This window comes from Lissotriton helveticus, chromosome 3_1, assembly GCF_964261635.1.
Source record: "Lissotriton helveticus chromosome 3_1, aLisHel1.1, whole genome shotgun sequence".
In the NCBI taxonomy this organism is placed as follows: domain Eukaryota; kingdom Metazoa; phylum Chordata; class Amphibia; order Caudata; family Salamandridae; genus Lissotriton; species Lissotriton helveticus.
In genome coordinates, this window is record NC_136061.1 from 959,390,335 (window position 1) to 959,410,030 (window position 19,696).

Consider the following 19,696-nt stretch of genomic DNA (forward strand, 5'->3'; position numbering starts at 1 on the left):
GTCGTTCCTGTCGGCCCTTTGCCTTTACTCACGCTCAGTAGAGTCGGGCATTGGGCTTTCCAGTGTCCGACATACCTACAAAAAGCGCATTGGGCTGGCCCTAAGTCTGGTCGTCTTTTGCATAGTGTCGGGGGATAAGTTGTGGGTAGCGATGTCCTGGGGTTGTCCTGTCCGTATATTTCTCTACTTGGTTTGTCCTCGTCTTTTCTCTGTCGTTGCATAGCCTCTCTGCGCCACATACCCAGACTGTCGAGCATAATTGGCGTTGTCTTATTATTTCGAAGGGCTATTTCTAACGTTTCTATTTTATCAAGGTCAAAGGATCCTGCCAGTGGCCACTGTTTGTCTTGACTATTTTCGGTATACCTGTGCCACAATTTATTATAGGCTATGGTGACTAATCCATAGTTTATGAACATGTCCTTATTAGGGGTGCCTTCTAGTGGAGCTATATGGTCCACCTCTAATACTCGGTCCGGGCTAAACAGGCTATTAATCAGTGGGGAGAAGACAGACATGACGGCTCGTAACGAGGGACTAAAAAGTCAGCACTGCCTATCTTATCACTAGGTGCAAAGACCGGACAGAATATTTCTATTCAACGTTGTTTGCAGGCAGTGAATACCTCATGGATCAAAAATAATAAAAAAGACCAATAAATAACAATGGGGAGAATGAGTAGGTCCGCAAAGATCTGCGTTACCTACCCTTTTCACTATCTGCAAAAAGGGTGGTCTCTTCCCTGTTTGCAGACAGGGAATCTCCAGGAAACAATAGTTTTGCGAACAACAGTTCAGTTTCAAGTAATTATTGAGTGGGGGAGAAAAAATAAGCACGGCTGCTGCCCTACCTATCCTCCACTGCTTGCAAAGAGAGAGCCCGTTGTTTCTCCGTTTGTAGACAGTGAATCTCCAAATAAAATTAAAAAGAGCAATACTAGTATTTTTGAACAATCAAACAAACAAGCAATTATTTCGCAACTTGTCGTGATTACACGACCTTACCCGGACCATGTGGACAGTTTCTTGTCTTCCGAATCCAGCGCCCGATCGTCCTCTTTTTCTCGTATTTCTCACGGCACTCCTGATGGTCCCCAGTCAGGACCGTAGATCACTCGAGAGAGGTCTGTTCGGAACTAGTGAAGTTCGGATGATCGGCTGCCAGACGAGGGTCTATTGGGCAAGAGCTCTCCCGATCGTTGCAGTCGTTCACTCTGTCGTCGGGACCTCTCCCACTGGATCCACGAGTCGCTGATGGGCCCCACGCTTGGGACGCCAATTGTAAAAACCTGAGGCGGGTCGGGGACAATCGATATTTGCCCGGCGGTATTGCCTCTGTGACCCTCTAGTTATTTAATCAATGAAGAGGCAGGCGCTGGAGACTGGAAAGCAGGAAACAAGGTTTTTTATTCTCTCCGGAGGAGAACACAACGAAACGGACAGAAGGTATCGTTCTGAGGTGCTCTAACTGCATCCCTGAGGCCTGGCCTCTTATACACAAGTTTATCTTTTTATTGCATGTAACATATTCTTGTCGACACTTTGATGTACAGAAAGACATCCTCAGATCCCCCTTTGGGCCCGTTCCCACACACATTTACAGTTGAAGTCCCCACCCTAGTCACAACAGGTGATGAGTATCACGCAGCTGGATATTCCGCCGATTCACGGAATGTGGGGGGTTTGATCGGATCTCATGGAGTGGGGGCTTTGATCAACCCGGGGATCCTTTGATGGGGGAAGCTTTCTATTGTACGGGGAGGGGCAAGGAATGGTATCGGCAGAGCTGGGTGTCGGCCTGGGAACGGGGAAGACAAAACGGGCACACAGGGAAAAAGGGGGTTTGCATCTTAGGGCCGGAGATCATGAAAGGGAAGCAGGGAGGTGTCGCGCTGGGAACAGGATGAGGGCCTGGGGCAGAGCAGCGCCGAAGAGGGGTTTATGACTCAAGGCAGGTGCAAGCAGGGGGTGGTCAGCGTGCAGGCTTAGTGAAGGCGAAGGGCTATGTCAGGGGCCAGCAGCATGCAAAAGGGTTCGCTCTGATCGGGGCATCTTAAAAAATGGCGGGCGCGCACGACAAAAGTGTGGCATCAGGGGAAGAGGCAAGATGGCGCAGATAATGTTCACCAAAACGTACTAATTTTCAACAGGTCCAGCAGGACAGGTCAAGAATCTGGAGCAAAGGAGCGTGGAGAAGCCTGTCCAAGCACTAGTCCCTCCAGTGAGCCACCCTTTTGAGCAGGAAGTTTGGTCCAGGCAGGTGCTTTGATGGATGCATGATCTTCCTGAATAATGATCCCATCACTCAAAGTGGTTAGCAGCAGCCAAGTAGTGCTAGCGCCGTAATGTAATTATGGATGGCCCAAGAAGGCTCATCACCCATCTGGACTTACAGGCAAGAGCAGTACTACAAAAAAAACATTGATATCTGCCTGAGTGTAAGCACGGCTAATGATAGCCCTGTGCAAGCTAAGGATTGAGGTGTTTTGTTTGTTGGAGTTAGCCAGCCAGGCCAACAGACTGCCAGCTTCCGCACTCTCATTATGGGCTGTCATGATATAAGCCTTATAATCCTACATATTGAGGCATTTCAGGAGCGCGAAGAGATGTTCCCTTTCAGCCATCAGCATTCCTGCAAGGCTGCGGCTCCGTGCACGGCAACTGTAAGTGGGCCAGGAGTACCTCATGGTGTTTGATATTGGTATGTAACTGAGCCCGAACACCCGACATTTTAAAGATGCAATGTCCACACACCACCGACTTGAATGCCTCCCACTCAACTAGAGGCAGATTGTGCCCTCGTTAAAGACAGGGGCATAAAGAGGTACAGTATTGAACTTCCAGGTAGGGAGACCTGGAACACCCTCCCCACCCTCCTACGGCAGACCTGCTGACCAGCTGACCTTCAGAAAACTCCTCAAGACCTGGCTTTTTGAGCAGTAGCAGCATTCCCCACCCCAGTGCCTTGAGACCCTCACGGGTGAGTAGTGCGCTTTACAAATAATATGATTGATTGATACATGGTCTGTTGGACCCCATGCCTGTGTCAATAACAAAGGATTATGGTCCAAGTGGGTTTTCACTAGATATTCAGCATAGGATACCCTCTCATGTAATTGTGGTATGGAAAGGTACATGTGAAGTTGTACAGAGAGTTCATGCATGGCCAAATAGAAGGCGTAGATAGCAGTGCCAGGGTGGTGAGCCCACCATGAGTCAACTAAACCCTATTCCGAAATTAAGCGGCAGAAAAAGACAGCGTTTTTGTGGATCAGTTAGGAAGGAAGGGGGTATGTGAGCCATCAAGGCTAACATCAGCAATACAATTAAAGCCTCCCTTTCCTACCATCAGGTAGTGGAGCACCGAGGGGGTATGGGAAGCCACGGTAGTAAGGAAAGTTGCTTGATCAGTGTTTGCAGCATAGAGACTCATGAGGCTGATATCACTGCTGTCAAGTTTGCCCTCTAGCACAATATACTTCCCCTTACGATCTATACTTTCAGTGTGGAGCAGAAACGGAGTGCCTGGTAAAATCCAGACGAGGACCCCCGGACCGAATAGTTGATAGCACACACTTGACATCGCCCTGTAGTGCTATATTCTCTGCTTTGGTAAAGTGCGCCTCTTGGAGCAAAGCACCCTGGGCTCTGAGTCTTTTGAGGAAGGGCTGGACACTGTATCTCTTATTCCTGAAGGTAAGGCCCTGAACATTCCAAGTAATTAACTTCAAAAGAGAGGCATGGGTGGTCATGGAGAACATAGTCTAGTCCAACAGTGGCGGGCCTTCCCCTATCAGTGGGGTGACCAACAGTCCGTAAATTTCACGGACCGTTTGTAATTTGGACTTCACGTCCTTTGTGAGGATCCCTTTTACGGACGCATTTTGTCCGTAATTTTGGGCATTTCAGGGAACAGAACTATTTCCTGCATGAAGCCTCAACTCCCTGATGGGGCTGCCTCGCACTCCTCCACGGAGCACAGCCATGATTGCTGCTTTTTTATTTTATGCAAATAACAACCTAAGGCAGGGCATTCCGTCAGACAGAAGACTGCCTGAGAGGGGGGGGGGCTGGGCGCTGGAGTTGTTTCTTGGTGTTTCCAGAAGAATTTTGTTTTCACTCAGGACACCTCTCAGGCTGCCAGCTAGTTTGAGAAGATTAGAGAGGTAAATCGGAGAGTTAGTTTGGATTGTGATGTAGGCAGGAGCTCTCAATTTCAATTGTATTCTAGACAGAAAACAATGTAACTAGATGAGGCTTGCAGTGACATTACTGAATTTCATTGAAAATGGGATATGTGGAGTGTAGAGCCGTTTTTAGTGGGAGGAGTTTGGATTGGGTGATGCCCAATAGAGTGCCCCCTTAATTATCTAAATGCACACATTGCCGAATAAACCTTTAATCATTATTGGAATCTCAGGTTTAATCCTCTGCAGTGAACGCATCTAATCCAGCAGTTCCTGCACTTGTTCTCATCTCTAGAAAAACGACAGATGCTGATGACTCAATGGATTCGTTCAAATGTCCAGGAACTGCCATGTTATATGTGTTTTTGGCCCTCCAATAATAGATTTTACCGTGATAAAGTTTCTGTAAGGAACAAAACTTGTTTGCAAGGCTGATTCCTGTTCTTTTTAAATAACTATATTGAGTCTATCGAATAAAGCATTCAACTATTGAATGAAGATGCGTTTCGCCATAATTTGGGGATCCAAGGAGAGTTATTGATTATCTCTTCTCTCTTTACATTTCACTGAATGCTGAGGACTTATAGTACATTGTGAAGTTTTGAGTATGCCACCCTAATAGAATATTTATTCTCAGTCATCCAGGTTTGAATGTTTACAAGTACAGAATGGAGCCAGGTCAAGTAGTAAAGGTTTTTGCTGTGTATTTAGGTTGCTCTGGAAATCGTCTAGTGCCCTGGAACATGTCCATGTATTGACCAGTTCTATTACCAGCATTTGCACCCTTCTACCATTTGTGGTGCACTGTACTTCTTTAGAATCGCACTATCTTTCAATACAGTTGTGGAATTTTGACCGATGCGTTGTGTTAGTAAAGCTTTGTTTGTCCAGTCTCTTGTGTAATCATTTCTTATATTGGTTAGTGTGAAAAATAAAAGGTGTGACAGGGACTTTCTGGTGCAATGTGTGCATGGTTGCACGTGCCAAAGGATACGTTTATTTCATTCCACTGAGGTCAAAGGCTATTACGGTGACCAACCGTCCATAAATTTCACGGACCGTCCGTAAATTGGACCTCACGTCCGTTGGACGTGAGGATCCCTTTTCCGAACGCATTTTGTCCGTAATTTTGGGCATTGCAGGGAACAGCAATGCTCCCTGCATGAAGCCTCAACTCCCTGATGGGGCTGCCTCGCACTCCTCCACGGAGCACAAGAGCAGCCCCACCCTGCCCATTGTCATTCATTATGTGGCTGATTGCCACATACAGAATGACAATGGAGCAGTCTGGGCTGCAAAGCATGTGGTGGCCTCCTCCAGCCTCCGTCTAGGGCAGGGAATTCTGTCAGACAGAAGAAATGTGCAAACACGCCAATGCTGCTACATGAGAATCCAGGTCAAGAAAAGAAGCTGGTGAAAGAAGTTAAAAAGAAGGGGCTATAGTTCTTTCACAGTCTCGCCATTTTAGAACTGATGCATTTTCAATATTATATTCAAGGAAGCTATGATTGCTGCTTTTTTATTTTATGCAACTAACAACCATTGACAAAGCCAATAGCTCTGGCTTGTTGCAGGTGTAATGTTACTTGTTGTGTTATGTATCTGGATACAATGACATAAGGCGCAAAATACCAGTTAGGCGGTACACTATACTAAGCACAGATTTGTAGCTTAGGTGTTTACAGCCGTGCCCTTAATTACATCAAACACCCACTTTGGAGAGACCCCCCAGTTTTTTCATCATACTTAATGCCCTGGAAACAACACCATGTCACAGTCACCTCATGGCCTGGCACTGTGCATCATGCATGACTCATGACTCAGATTGCCTTTGTGCAAGGGCATAGTTGAACCCTTCCCCGCCCCACCCCTTGCTTTAGAAACCACAGCAAGGGTGACGTTCTTGATAGGCCTCTTCTGTCACCAACTCTGCAGGCAAAGGCTGAGTTCATAATTAAAATGAAAAGGTGGGTGAGTGAGTAAGTGATGTGATGGGTGGATGGCTGTATAGATTAGTGAAAAGGTGAATGGATGAATGAGAGGGTGCATTGATAGATAATGTGAGAAAGGATGGATGGATGAGTGATTGGAAGGATGGATAAGACAAAAGGTAAAAAGATAACTGTATGGCTGGAAGGGTAGATGGATAGGTACAAGGGTGGATGGATGAGTGAAAGGATGGAGGGATGAGTGAAAGGGTGGATGATGGGCGAGTGAATGGGTGGATGGATGAGTGAAATGATGGATGGATTGATGAATTGATAAGTGAAAGGGTGATGTAAAAATGGATGAGTGAGTAAAAGGGAGGGTAGATGGCAAAAGGATGGATAGATGAGTGAAGGAGTGCGAGGGTGGATGGATGACTGATAGGGTTGATGGATGGATTCATGAGTGGATGAGTAGATGGATGGGTGGAAGGAAGGATGGCTAAGTGAAAGGGTTGATGGAGAGAGAAAGGGAGGATGGATGGATGACTAAAAGGGTGAATGGGTGGAAGGGTGAGTGACTGGGTGGATGGATGAGTAAGTGAAAGGATGGCTGGATGGGTGAAAGGCTAAAAGGCTGGAGGGATGACTGAATGGATGGATGGGTGGAAGAGTGAATGAATGAGTGTACCGATGGATAGGGTGAAAGGGTGGATGGATAGATAATGGATGGATGAGTTAAAGGGTGGATGGAGGGATGGATGAGTGAAATGATGGATGGAAGGATACAAGATGGATAGGTTTGCAAATGGTTGAATATGTTTGGATATGGATGGGCTTAATTATATACTACTGCGCAACCTCCTCTGATGTGTCTGTAAAACGTACCTTTTGCCCCGAAGTTTTGTTCTGAATTTTGACCTTCTGTCCTGAATTTTTGTCCTGAATTTTGACACTTTGTCCTGAATTGTTACACTCACTGTCCTGAGTTTGGACCCATGCCAGTTGGTCACCCTACATATTAGCCAGCAATTTGAGACTGGCCAGCCTCTTCTCTAGGAATGCTCCCCAAAAGTGACCTACAATATCCAACAGTTCCCAGCAAGGTAGAGAAACATTAAAAGCATACCCCAACAAACCCCAGCCCTCAGGAGAGCGTACCGTCCAAACCTGTCTGAAACATAATGTAAACACCACTCCTCAAGGTTAGTGGTGGAGGAGGAAAAAAAAGCTAATTGGTAGATTCAGGCCTCCGCCTCATGGGGCTCCCGACAACAGTTGGAGAGTCCAATCGGCGGTTCAACAGGGAGCGAAGACGCAATAGTGGCTAAAGATGAAGAGGGGTCACACCATCTCAGGTTGTTGGGCAAAACCATCCCCCATAGGGTGGGCACATGCTGCAGCAACCTGGGATGGAAAGTGAAAGATGGTGTGGGACACCACCTCGACAGCAGCAGCCGACACAAAAGGAATACAGAAGCCAGCTGCAGAGTAATGAGGAATACCAGGTCCTGGGCCATTGGTGTGTGTGAATGAGATTTTTTTATCATTGTGAGAGACTCCCGTTAGTATGAGGATGATAAAGTTTGGCGTTTGTCTGACCTGAGTTTTTTTCGATCTGATTGTACTCTTAATGCCTTGGGATTTGTTTTAAGCAAGGGATATTAAGTATGATAGGGGTTTTTAGCAGGACCGCGATTAAGTAACAATTTGAACTGTCCAGATTCTGGTTTTAATGCTCCCGCCTATTCTATATACTACCTGATGTGAGGAATAGGTTTTGAATTGTTTTCCTTGTAGGGCGGGGCCTCCTATTTTACCTGAGTCTGAGCCAGGTGAGGTGAGGCTGATACCTCACACAGGATAGGTGAGTGTACCAACATATTTTTTGTGTGGATGTGACTACAAAGTAAGGAGTAGTTTATGGATCTTAGCCCTTGAGAGACTTACATATTGATCCAGCTTTTTGTTTCCCCTCTTTAGGTATGAAACTCATTCATCCTGTTTAGAGGTACTTTTAATGGTCACAAGTAATGACACTGTGATTATTTTAGGATTTTTTTCACTTTCTGTACTTTGTTTTATTCTTTCAAATTGCACTTAAAGCAGTAGCTACATTCAGAAGGTCCTGAAGAAAGCCGGGCTCTTTGGCCCATTTTGGCTGAAACTAGTAGACCATAGAACTTCGGCGTATTTGTTACTAGCTGACACTGTGCATTTTTTAATAAGCTTAGCAGCAATCATTAATAAAATTGTTGGGATTGCTGTCAAGTCTTTTTTAACCTTACCTTTCACTAAGAAACTTTTGTTGCACTGCATTCTGGTTGACTGGGTCTGTGTATTTTTGGACGTTCAGGCTATCAGTCCTTTTTTCATTGTTTCTCCTGGTGCTCAAGTACTTTATCATTGCTCCCAGTTCACAGTTCACAAGCTTCATGCTCGATGTCAGAAGGGCTGAGGTGACAGGGGCACTTTGGAGTTCTAAATGATGACACTGGCCACAAAGGGCAGTTGACGGAAATCCTTCTCTTTCCCTTCCCTCCCTCCTCAGGGCTCTTTCTATCTTGCAGCTTTTCAAGATTTAGAACTGTATATTACACTGGCTTTAGAACCATTGTGATTTCCTTTGGTTCCACTTCTTTTCTTTGTAGCATTTGTTGTTTCCTTTCAAACCACCAGATTGCTTTGTTGTTAAAAAGTATAGGATTTGGGGATTCAATCTGTTGTTGGTCTATAAATATTTTCCCTTTGACCCTTGCTTCCTTGTGGAGTGGTATTTGCATACTCCCGTTAGTGACATCTCTAGCACAATGACTGGGCATCTCATGAGGCATCCTGATCTCTAGTAGTAGTCTGCTAGAAACAAAGAAGAGAATAAGTGGCACCAGCAGCTTGTCAGAGACGATGCAACCATTGCACAGGAGCAGAATGGCACCAGAACCCAATGCCCCTCTCCGACTTCCCTGACATCAATATTTAACTTGAACACCAAGAAAACTCAAAGGGGGGAAAGGGGAAGGGGACAGAGAAGAGACAGCCAAGTCTTCATTAATTCTTCTTCCAATCTTCTTGCTTAATATTGCTTTCTTGTCTTATCTTCTGTGTATTTGTACAAGGGTGAAGAACTGCAAATAAACATACAAAACGTATTCCTTTACTCTATACCTTTGATTTCTGAGCATTCTTGTCACTTATATATTATTCTGTTACATACCTAATGTTCACTTGACTACTGCCTCTCTTCTGTAATCTTTGTGTTGTATTGTAGCTATATATTTTTCTTATATTAGTGAAGAGCTAACTTTCTTTATATTGTGGGTAATTCTTTTTATTAATAGAAGCAGTTCATTAATGTTGTTTCTTTCTCTTACTTTCTAGAATGTTTTGGCCTTGGGGAAGAGCAAAAGCTACACCAGACCGTCCTAAACTTCTCAGGCAAGTATAATGTAATTAACTGTATGGCAAGAATCTGAACAATCCCTCCCAAAAACGCTCTAATATATAATATTTAGCTATACACAAGCTTCCCAAAACTTCTTCTCAGATCTGTAGAAAAAGCATGCGTGCACTAACACGCTTCTAAGAAATCACTTTGCTGTTTATTTAACTAACCTCTAAACAAAACAGAGATCTGAACGTGGTAGTGGCGAGAATACCTCCGCTAAACATTGCTTATGTAAACGGGCTAGTTCCGTTTATTGGTGGCAGAACGCTATTTATATTTCTAGCAGACATGCGCAAGGGAAGAAAAAATGCGAGACACGTTCCCTAGTCAAATACGCTGCGCAACTCTAAAAATGAACACTGGGTATGTGCAGGCTCCAAATACTGACAGCAAGTAAATGCGCAGACTCCAAAAACAAACACTGAGTTATTGCGCAGACTCCCTCTGAATTATAATACCAGAAAACCTTACTTGGTTTTCTCGAAAGAGACTAGGGTCTCCAAGTTCTTTCTCTTGAGCACGATGAAACTAAAACGTCGAGTGACAAGCGATGCTCTACTCTAATCCAAACTTTCGCGCCGTGAGCAAGGGAAGGGTCCTTCTCCTCAAGAATCTCAAATGAAGTGCGAGTTTCTAAAGGAGACTCCCTTGGACATTCCAAACCTGCTGCCTTCATTGAAACACTAAAATGCTGCACTAAGCTTTGCTTCCTGGCGGTCATCTTGAATTTCTTTTTGCAGGATTCTTGACTGAACTGCTTAATTCTCTTAAAGCAAAGGGGGGTTTAATGTTCACAGAATTACCAGACTCACTCACATGACTGGACTGTGGCATGGTTCTGACACAGCTACAGCACATAGGCTCTCCAGAGGAGGAAGTGATCTCCGTTGTCTGAAGTGGGGGCTAGGAGTGTTTGGTTGAGAGGGATCTTCCCCCAAGGTGTCATAGAAGCACCCCACTGCCCTGTGAAATCCCCTCGGCCACTCTGAGGAGTAGGCCTGCCCGTTGCAATACTCATTGTGGCATCAATGAAGAATAACGGCAACACTCCAGGGGCAGAGATTGTGTGGCAGCAGTGGTACCCCCAAATGCCAGAAAGTCTGCTCAAGGCCATCCAGCACAGCCTGCAGCTAAGGCATGGTCCTTTGTAAGGCAGCTGGTACCACTCCAGCTACCTTTGGTGTGTCCTAGAAGTCCGTAGACCCATGCGGTAGCTCTGCGGGGTCCAGCAAGGAACAGGCACAATAGTTGAGGGGGATTGCCATGTGGCAGTAGGTGAAGCTCCACAACCCTCAAGCTCCAAAGGATCCACACTCGACTTTCCTGAGCAGTGTACAGGGCTGGCTCGCCATCAGGTATGTAACAGCCAACATCTTGAATAATTTGCTTGGCCGCCCCTGCTCTGCTGATCAAGTCCATGGCGGCCTCATCGAAGTCCCAGTGTGGCCCTGTGCCCTTAGCAGGTCTGGCCTGACTCGTCCAGCGAGTCCCCTCCAGTGGCGAGATGTATGCAGGCAGAAAGGATCAGTAGCGGGCGCTTGTGAGTGGAGGAGCTCTGACAGAAAGCTGTTCACTCAATTATGGTTAGCTCCGCCCCCATAGTGTGTCACCGTCCATCAGGTACGTCTGTCAACATCTGAATTTGAATCATATATCTTTCCTTTCTCATTTGTTCTCTATTTCAGATGTCACTTTATCTCTAAAGCTCACATTTCATTAACTTTCTCTCCAGCTACTGGATCTAGGGATAACCAACGAACTTCAGTTTCAAAGATACTAGTTCAGTAGCTGACGTCTAATGGTCCATTCCTCAAGCAAGAATCCGTGGCTGGATCTGGTGAGTTGACATTTTATATAGGTAGTAAATACATGTAAGGATCTGATATGTTCTCTATATGTTGCTAGAGACACAACAGTTGATTTTCTAGACCCACTGGCACTAATGACTTGGTCAATGTACCAACCTGAATCAGAAAAATAGTTGCACTGCAACCATTAATCAACTGGGCAATCTTTGAGTGAGATGTGTTCCAGGTAACAATCAAACATATGAGATGTTACATGGACAATCAGTGGAAACCCAAAACATCTTTCATTGAAGAATAACATACTGAAGAATACAACCCTAGTGTAGTGCCTATGATATAAATTTTAACAGCAGTGAAGACAAATAATATGGCAGCAACAACGGTTACCAAAATCGTAAAAAATAGATTTTCACTCCAACATGATTGCTTCGATTGATCAATAGAAATTCTACCATAATTCTGCTACTTCTAAGCACAAATCTAATTTTAGTAAAGGAGCACATAAAACCTATTTTGAGTGCCAGGGATGCTACACAACTGCATACCCGTTCGAACAATGAAGTTTTATGTTCAACAGAACAGCAAGATCTGCTATTCTCATCTCATGAAGCCAGCTGCAATGATAAGTCAGTGAGTGAAGGCTAAGTGCCTCCCGTCTCGTGGTAGCCTTCAATGGGAACTGGCGACATTATTCTGTATAGCCTGTCCCAGTATCTCCTAGCATGAAGACTCATCTCTGCCCTCCGCCCTCCGTGCTGGTCTTTTATAGTCTAGTTGTTAAGAACCTTTAGGGGAAACAACTGACAGAAAGTGGTGTGATACCCTTTCAATTATTTTCATTCCACTAGATTGTGTTTATTTATTTATTTAGTGTATCTTGATATAGCGCACAGCTACCCCAACGGGATGTCCCGGCGCTCCTGTATGATCATATGCTGGCTAGATGTTATTTAAAAGAGGGAGGTTAACAGAACAAATGAGTTTTTAGGGCTTTCCGGAAAGGTTGTTCTTCCTGAATCAACCGGATGGAATCTGGTAACTTGTTCCAGAGGGCCGAGGTGAACACTTGAAAAGTTCTTCCGCCAGAACGAGTTTTCCTAAATCTAGGGATGGCGAGTAAGTTTTTTGATGAGGAGCGGAGAGTCCGGAAGTTATTGTAAGGGACCGGACAGGTGGAAAGATATGCAGAACCTTTGCCTCGCAGTGCACGGTGTGCCAATACCAGTGCCTTGAATTCCGCCCTTTTTTGTATCGGTAGCCAGTGAAGACTACGTCGATGGGGCGAGATGTGTTCACGTAGGGGTATGCCTCCAACCAGTCGGACTGCAGCATTCTGGACTGTCTGGAGGCGATGACAAAGACCTGCAGACAGACCAGTATACAAGCCATTGGCGTAGTCCAGGTGCGAGGTAATCAACGCCTGGACTACAATCTTCCTGGTATTACTGGGCAAGAAGTTAATAAACTTTCTCACCATTCTGATCTTGGCGAAGCATGCCGCGGAGACTGTGTGGACTTGATGGTGTAGTGTGAGGTTAGAATCCCATCTTACCCCCAAATTTTTCACTGAGTCTTTGGGGGAAGGAGGGGCACTCAAATCAAGAGGCCACCAGATGTTAGGGTCAATAGGGGACGGTTGGTGAAAGAAGAGTACCTCCGTTTTCCCTGCGTTTAGCCTCAAGAAATTATTGTCCATCCAGTGAGCGATTGTGCGAAGACAGTTTTTTAGGGGATCAAAAGTTGTTGGGGTGATACTATTAAAAGAAAACAATAGTTGAATATCATCGGCATAGGAGGTGGCCTTTATTCCTGTTTGGGCGATGATATCAAAAAGAGGAGAAAAGTAAACATTAAATAACAGGGGGCTCAGCGTTCTTCTGAATACCAACAAAAAGTGAGGCACATGGTTGCCAACCTTCATGAAACTCTTAAAAATCAATAACAAACTAATGTAAACATGTAGCTATCGGCATTTAGATTAAACATGTGTGAATTATATATCCACATAGGCTTGCTTATCACAATGGAGACAATAACAATATTAACCAAACATGTGTTACGTTAATTATATGTGTTCAGCATTGTGATAAATTGCTTTGCACATGTTACTGAAGCAGAAGATGCTCAGGATAGAAAAAACATATGGGGCTATTAACAAAGGTAACTTACTCTTGTGAGTAATATACAAATATAAATTATTCTTTCACCTTTGAATAACTTTACCACTTTTGGCTATTCACAAAATCTGAGTGTAAATTTACACAAAGGTGGAGACTTACACGTTTTCACCTCATGAGAAACAAGCATTTACAATGCAACGGTTTCACTTTTGTAAAAGTTAGAGCTTTTGTTATTGCTTATGACAAATGTTCTTGTATATGTTGTTCTAGAAATCTAGTGAGTAAAATGTCACAAATTTCTGGCACTGTATTTACTTCCCACCGTCACCCAGCCCTTTATCAACACCCAACAAATAACACAGTTTCACAGCTCCCATACAACACCAACAAATAAGACAGTTTCACAGCTCCCATACAACATTGTTCTGCAGGCCCACTCTGCCCATGCATAGGCATTTGACGTCACAACACCACACAAGAGCTACAGTACCATCACTGTCTCATGCGTTGCTTTACACGTATGTAAGAGCCATCTTTCTCCTACTTGAAGATCTATCTCAAAAATGCACTACTCCTCAAGCAAATACAGCGTGTCCTGAGTATGTAGCTTCATAACCACTTGCTGCTAACAGCCCAACACCTATCATGCAAGCGAATAAAATAATAGTGCAATTACCAACAGGCAAATGTAACAATAGGAATACGACTCCCTCATCACTGCTCAACATGAGCTCTAACTTACTAACTACATCATCAACAACAGTTGCTACAATACACAAAGATACCCCAAATGTGCCTTTGTATATGTATGCATGGGTGAAGTAGCGTGGCTCAACGCAGGAGGGCTATAACATCTGGGGATAATGTACGTCCTACAGGAAAAGAATTAATCGAACTAGAAAAATACAAAGAGTGTGATCTGGAAATGTATAGAGAGTATTTAATGCAGCTCGGGTAAGTGATTGGGAAACATTTTCGGGTAAATGTATCAGTTTCTAGTGTTAATAAAATACAAATCCAAACGACAGACATTTCTCTTCACAGACTCGTGTAAATCAATTGTTTTACTTCAGAACTGCCACAAGCGGGGCCGCAAAACTCCATTACACTTCTTGACTTGACCATGTAAATGTTACATAAGCACGAAGGCACCTTCGCAAGCAGGCTACCAATCAGGTTCGCAGAGTATGTTCAAGTAACAATATCCTCGGTTTACAACCTCTAATTTAATACCCCACCTTCTTCGAGAGCACAGGAGCAAAGTCCATGAACCAGAACCCTACAGAACAACCCACCGCAGTAGGGGTATTTTACATCAGAAAGAAGCCTCAAAACGATCAAAAGTGGACGAAACCCCACGCCGGTGTTTAGCTTCAATGTTATAATATTTGCACACATGTTAACAAAAATTACAACAGCAGCACACAGGTAAACACCTTGGAGGACAGTAGTGTGCACACCCCTCCAATGAGCGTGGACACTTGTGATCACAACACAACTTGTAAAACGTTTCTACCAGACCCTCAGCACACACGTATGACATGAAAACACGCACTGATCCTGTCTGAACGGAAACATGGGCAGGCCGGTCACAACATGGTGCCGCGGTGGAAGCAATACCTAAAGCAGGGGGTACAACCAGACCACTGTTGCAAGTTTATCGCAGCCACATTTAGAGTCGTTTTAAATATACCCTTTCTCAAGGCACTGAAATGGCTGCTGCTCTGTTTACAATACAGTGTGGGGGAGAGGGGGCTGCGACAAGAGCTCACATGTTGTGGGTGACTGCAAACAGACGAAACACATAAAGCCATCTTGCAGTGGCAAACAATGGAGGGGCGTGGCTACTGTTTACTTTCTCCAACCAGATCACCTTTTTTTGCACTCGATGATTTATGTACGCAAGACGTCTGAGCCCCTGGTTGCAGGCTTCTCTGGAGTGTTTGAAATGGAGAGTTTTGGATATATACAGCGCCTGGATTTGTAATTAATTTGCTGATTGGAGTGATCATCGATATAGCCCTGGTATGAATATACCAACCCCTTGAATTCCGTTGCTCGTAATACAAAACAAACTGCCATTTTTTTATTCATTTACTGTTATGCCTTCACAGAGGGATTAAATGAACCTGGTTTCTGTTTAATCCAATATTCAATTATCTTGCACTCGACACATTTAATATGCGACATGAGTCTACCTTCATGGTCTGTCGCATTGAGAGACGTTAGTATAATCAGGGACTCATGCCTGTGAATACCTGTTTCCTGAATACGATTTAATTATGATTCACAATATCATTATTTGAATATATTTTTTGGTGTGCAGCACTTAATTTGTGTCTACATGGTGTTTTTACTACACCGGTAGTCTGCCCACTATCTCCATCAAACTATGGGACGTGGCTCCACCCATTTATAATACAACCAGGAAGTGAATGTAGCCGCGCTGTTCTTCGGTAGACCGGTGGAACACGGACCGGAGTTTTGAGCCGCTTAGATTCGTCTACAGGTAAAGACATGTTGGGGTTTCCCTTCCCCTTTTTCTTAATACTTGGAGCAATGCGTAAAACATCTCAAACACGCGAACTGAGGCGCATTTTCACTATTCCACAGGGGCTTCTGTTGACAGTCGCTTGATTGATTCTTAGAATATCCGAAGACAGTGGCATTATGGCCTAAGGACTGTGCACGCATTTACCTACGGCGGCAGCCTGGCGAAATCCTCAATTTGGTTTTTTGAGGTATGTGTCGTGTAATTACTCGCGTGATTTTATTAACATGGTCCACCTCTTGTTTACTGAACCCCTTTAGGCGGGAACGCTGATTCTTTAAATTTCATGCCCCCAGGCAATAACAAACGGAATACTATCTGTCTGCAATCAAAATTGGACTTAAATAAATAATGAATCATTCGTTTCTACTCTGTCTACCCTCAAATTGACGACTACTGGTAAGCCTTTTCCACTGGTTTGTCGTTTTGTGGTGGCAATTTGTGCAACATTGTTTTATGTAGAACCTACTTTGTAATATACTTACCATTTACTGTTTTCCAATTTCTTCTTTACCACACCTAGACAGAACAATCTGAGTGTGTGTCTGGACAGTACTGGTCTTCATGTAATTTGGATAATACCCACTGCCACAATAAAACAGTGGTAAGCAGGATCGCATTTATTTCATTCCATAATGGGATTTAGGGCCCGATGTAGGTAAAATAGATTTACCGATTTTTAATTACCGAATCATACCGATTCGGTAATTAAAAATCGGTAAATCTAAGGGGTTGAGATGTAGGAACATCCAGATGTTCCTGCTACCGAATCGGTAAAAATCTGTATACCGAAATGAAGCCCATAGGAGTGAATGGGGCATTACCGGTCGGTATTTACCGAATCGGTAAATACAGATTTTGACAAGGGTGCAGGGGGTGTCACTTTGACACCCTCTAGCACCCCCAAAAAAGATTCGGGGGCCATGTGGCAGGCATACCTGCCCTAAGGGCAGGTCTGCCTGTCATATGGCACAGGTGTGCATGCACACATGTGCATGCACACCTGAATCGGTATTTTACCATCAAATATATTTGATGGTAAAATACAGAATCGGTAAGGGTTGTGGGACTCAGAAGAGTCCCACCTACATATCAAAAATACCGAATAGGTATAAATACCGATTCGGTATTTTACAGATTCGGTAAATTTACTGATCGGTAAATTTACCGAATCTGTAAAATTCTGGGCCCTACATACCAAATCTGTTTTTCCGGTCGGTAACGGCCGAAAATACCGATTTTCGACCGTTACCGACCGACCTACATCTGGCCCCTAGCTCCTGGTTGTTTCCATATGGGTAAAAAAAAAAAAATTCTCTTCTCTAATTAAGAAATAACTAGGAGGTAGACTTATGCTTCAACTCTTGGACGTTAGGTCATGAATACGCCCTTTGAGTAAACACATTTCATTTATCAACCTGTATATAAATAACATCCCGAATACTCCTTTGACAGCACGTTTTTAATAGTTCTAGTTGCTCTTTCACTAATTCGCCGTCTCTGTTTATTAATTAACAAGATTGGAGATTGTTATACAATAAACCAAAATAAATTTCTTTACTCTGTAGGAGGTTGCCCACCCACAACTTATATTGTCCTGAAGAAGACCCACCGTGTAAGGAACATTTACCTACCTTGATTACGGGTCGAAACGTTGACTATAGACTATATGAATACGACCAAATCTCCTACCCCAAGCAGAACATTAACGGTTGTAATGGATTTTGGAGCTGTGTTGTAACAATTTTTGTTGGACTCCTTTGAGTTTTTTAAGTTGGCCCTTTGTTCCAAAGGGACCACATACATTGAGTTTCCAATTTTGAAATATTCTATGTCACTGAATGAATCTCACTACTACGTGATCCCATCCTTTTTCCCTCACAATACCTTCACCACCCCCTCCCCGTTGTGAATGTGGGCACCTATGCTTATCAATAATTTGTCCTATATGCAATGAAATATATATGATGAACTTTATCCCATGTTTAGGGAATATGCAGAATTGATTAAACTTCTTTTGCATCGACTAGCTTTGCTGCCAGAATTCTTTGTGAACAAAGATAATAATTTGCAGTTACTCGTCCTTTGTCTTGGACCCCTCTCCTTCATACTCTCTGGAGAGGGAGGCTTGTGGATTCATGGTCCTCGTGGGGCTTGCGGGGGCGGCAGTGTTCGAGATTACAAACCCAAAATAACAGGCACAGGGGGTGGGTGTGACGATACCTCGCAGGAAGGCGCAGCGAACAAGGGCCGCAGCAGGCTGTGGAGCTTCGCAAGTAAGCTACTGCCCGGCCGCCATCTTCGGAGGAATAACAAAAACAAACCTTGGCAAAAAAAAAAAACATCCACCCACCGCCGCATGACGTTCTAAAAGAGGCTGGATGCGAAAAAATCTAGGGAACGCCCACGAATCTGGTCCGACAATTACGGACAGATCTCTCTTCCAATGGCTAGCCTCCATTTATGGAGCTAGCCAATGGAAGAGAAAGGCGGGACAAAGCCCCGTACTGGTAAACATAAGATTTCGCCTGTGCGAGCACTGCTGCGCAGTGCTACGCCAGGCAAAACCTAAAAAAGGGATGGAGGTAAATTTATGAGTGTAAATTACTACTGATTTGGGTCCATTTTAGGCTGCAGGATCTTTAAAAGTGCAGTTTGTAAATAGCATAACAACATAATGCCTACTCTTCTGTGGATGAGTGCATATGCCTCCCTAAACTCCTTGCTAACCCTCCTTAATCGTGTCCTTAGTCTTCCCAAACCCTTCCATTTAGCTGTAAGCATGCTCCTTTTCCAGCCTTACAACGTTAACTATAAAGTAGTAAAAGTACATGTGTGAGGATCTCCCCATAGAGGAAATAGGAGAGATCAAGGTAGAGATTTGTACTCATAGGCTTGTGCATAGTATTTTGTAGTACTTTAATATAACTAGTGTAATACAATATACTCCAAAATGCAGTATGGGAATAGGTCCAAACATATTTATCACAGATCAACCCCTACCTTCAGATAGTTATTTATGTATTCATGTTAATCGTTTAAAATGTGACTTCATTCAGAAATCTATTCATTTTATGTATTTATTAACTGTTTGTCTTAAGTGCAGCTGTTACTTGAGGCAAAACCAGAATAGCAAAACATATTAGCAACCAACAAGAAGCAGAAATTGCACAGTGAGGTCAGAGGAAGAAGGAGACAGGATTGAGAAGAAGGAAAAGAGAGATGAGGAAGTTGAAAAGGATAGGGAGTAATAGCAACAGGGAGCATTAACAAAGCCTAGGAGAGAGCCTAGATATTGATTCAGTCAGAAGCAGGAGTCAGCCAGCATACTTATGAACAAAACCTAGTTCTTGGATTCTTCTTTGAATTCGAAGTGCCTAGGTAGATCTTGAACAAGTGAGTCTTTAAGACTTTCCTAAAGGAACGTATATTCAGTGCAAATCACAACTGGAGACAAAGAGAGTTCCATGAAGCCAACGCAGAGCTAGAAAACAATTGTTTTATAATTGGGTGGTGCGAAAGTTGGCTGATTCTAACAGCAGAGACAGCTTGCACCTGAAGCATCTCATGCTGCCAGAAATATTTCGGAGGTTGGCTAGCTAGCTTGTTTTTCTGGGATGGAGAGTCTTGGATGTAAGACAGCAGATTTTAAACTTGGTAC

The 19,696-nt window shown here is 43.9% G+C and overlaps 1 long non-coding RNA gene across 1 annotated transcript; it reads left to right on the plus strand.

Moving 5' to 3' along the window:
* Positions 1-15,886: 15,886 nt before the first annotated feature.
* On the plus strand, positions 15,887-18,061 carry LOC144824813 (uncharacterized). Its single transcript, XR_013609133.1, has 5 exons — positions 15,887-15,993; positions 16,098-16,225; positions 16,332-16,434; positions 16,559-16,639; positions 17,604-18,061. It is a non-coding gene; the product is annotated as an uncharacterized LOC144824813 (long non-coding RNA).
* Positions 18,062-19,696: the final 1,635 nt, after the last annotated feature.